General features: G+C 37.0%; 1 non-coding gene across 1 annotated transcript; it reads right to left on the bottom strand.

Moving 5' to 3' along the window:
- Nucleotides 1–2,123: 2,123 nt before the first annotated feature.
- Nucleotides 2,124–2,230, bottom strand: LOC128286026 (small nucleolar RNA R71). The gene has a single exon (XR_008276573.1). It is a non-coding gene; the product is annotated as a small nucleolar RNA R71 (small nucleolar RNA).
- Between the last annotated feature and the right edge of the window lie 239 nt (nucleotides 2,231–2,469).

The following is a 2,469-nucleotide window of genomic DNA, read 5'->3' as shown; positions in this document are numbered from 1 at the left end:
GGCAACAAGCAGCATAAACCAAAGCTGGTTGCCTCGTGATAAACCATAATTTATACATATTTTTACCCAATGTTTAACGCATTTTATGGATGATTTTCCATAAGAATTGGTGAATTCGATGCTCCTAATGCTTTAATTTCATGTTTTATACTTAAGAGAGCATAGGAGAGCAAAAGAAATGAGAAACGAGCCAAAAATGGAGAAAATGGGCCAAAGTACGAAATCAACATGGCCTAGGCCTTTTCACATGGGCAGACCACATGGCCGTGTCAATCTGGCAGAATCGAAGCACGACTCACACGGTATAGTACACGCCCGTGCCATTCTAACAGGCTTGAATACGGCATAATGTAATCACGCACGGGCGTGTCCCTGTCGAGCCCAAGTTGAGTCCAATTCAGAAAAGGCCACTTTTGAGGGCTCATAGCCATTCCAAAGCCTATAAATACATCCTATAGGAGGAAGAAAAGCGAGACAGAGAATAGTGGGTAAGGAATTACTCCAATGATGCCGATTGATCCATCTCAGAAGCCGGATTCATCATCAAGATTGAAGATCTATCCTCAATTTCCCTTCAGTAACCATTGGTTTTCTTTATGTTTTGTATTCTTTATTCTTTTGAGATGTTTTCTTATTTAGTTATGAACCAAAACCCCTAAATACCTAAGGGGAATGAAACTTAAGATGAATCTTGTTATTATTTTCTGTATCGTATGATAAATATTTAACTTGTTCTTAATTATGTGTTCTTAATTCTTGTTTCAATATCCCAGGATACTGATTCAAGACAAGCTCTTATTCAGAGGAGGAATAGACCCTGTCTAAGAGTACATTTGTCATAATTAAGCGGAGTTGATTACGCACCTAGAAATAGGGTGACAAGATTTTACCGGATTAGGGTGAAACCTAATAAGGGGATCCATAGATCGAGTTAATGCAACCCTAGAGTGTTTATTAGAGAAAAGTCTCGGTTATTCAATCTAGGGATTAGATGCTATTAGTCTTGAATAGGGATAATAACATAACTTAGGGATCTCTACGGAACAAGTTGAATGAATAAATCGTCCGATTCGAGGCCAGAATAACAAGTAAAGTCTAAGTGGATTTTTCCTTAGGTATTGTCTTAAGTCAATCGATTTTCCTAAAAGCAATTCCCCAATTCTTTTCTCTGTGCATTCTTAGTTGAGATAATTAGTCAATGAAAACAAAACCTCTTCATTCTTAGGCTAGATAATAAAAAGACAGTCATTACTAGTACTTTTAGTTCCTTTGGGTTCGACAATCCGGTCTTGCTAAAACTATACTACTATTCGATAGGTACACTCGCCTACATCGCGATAATAGTTAGTTCAAGAACAAGTAATTATAAATATTTAAAACCTCTCATGAAATAACGCGATCAAGTTTTTGGTGCCGTTGCCGGCGAACTAAGATATTAGGAACACTCAATTTTTATTACTTTAGCCATTTATTTTTCTTGCAATTTAATTTTATTACTATTATTATTTATTAACCCACTCTTTCTTTCTCTTGGCAGGTTTTTATAGTTTATGACTAGAAGAAACCTGTCGGGACCATTACTTTTTGATGAAGAAATCAATCGTACAATTTGTAGAAAACAAAGAGAAATAAGGCACAGCTTAAGATATATGGGGAACAAGCAAGAAAACAATACTCAACCCTCAATCGAAGAGATGGCTGAAAACCAAGGCAATCAGCTGCCTCCTACAATTGCGGTTAATCAAAATCCTGTTCTACGCACTATGTATGATTATGCTAAACCTTCTTTAACAGGAACTGAATCAAGCATAGTTAGACCTATTGTAGCTGCAAATACTTTTTAATTAAAACCTAACACTATTCAGATGATAGAACAATTTGTTCAGTTTGATGGTTTGCAGGATGAAGATCCCAACGCTCATTTAGCAAACTTTCTGGAATTTTGCGATACATTTAAAATCAATGGCATTTTTTATGATGCCATTCGTCTTCGGTTATTCCCTTCTGCATTGAGGAACAAAGCTAAACAGTGGTTGAACTCGTTACCACGAGGGACAATTGCTACTTGGGAATAAATGACCGAAAATTTTTTACTAAAATACTTTCCGCTGGCTAAAACGACTAAATTAAGTAATGATATCTCTTCTTTTGTGCAGATGGATTTAGAAACACTCTACGATGCATGGGATAGATACAAAGACTTATTGAGAAGGTGCCCTCACCATGGGTTACCGCTTTGGCTCCAAGTACAAACATTCCACAATGGTCTGAATCCTTCGACTTGGCAAATGGTTAAAGCAGCTACTGGCAGAACCATCAACAATAAAAAAACTGGAAGATGCCTATGAGTATATAGAGGAGATGTCACTGAATAACTATCAGTGGAAGTCATGAGGACAAAGCCAATGAAGACAGCTAGTGTTTATAACGTCGATTCGGTCACCATGCTCTCTAATCAGGTACAACTCT

The sequence above is a fragment of the Gossypium arboreum genome, chromosome 12 (genome assembly GCF_025698485.1).
Source record: "Gossypium arboreum isolate Shixiya-1 chromosome 12, ASM2569848v2, whole genome shotgun sequence".
Taxonomy (NCBI): Eukaryota; Viridiplantae; Streptophyta; class Magnoliopsida; order Malvales; family Malvaceae; genus Gossypium; species Gossypium arboreum.
This window is presented reverse-complemented; position numbering and strand designations above follow the sequence as displayed.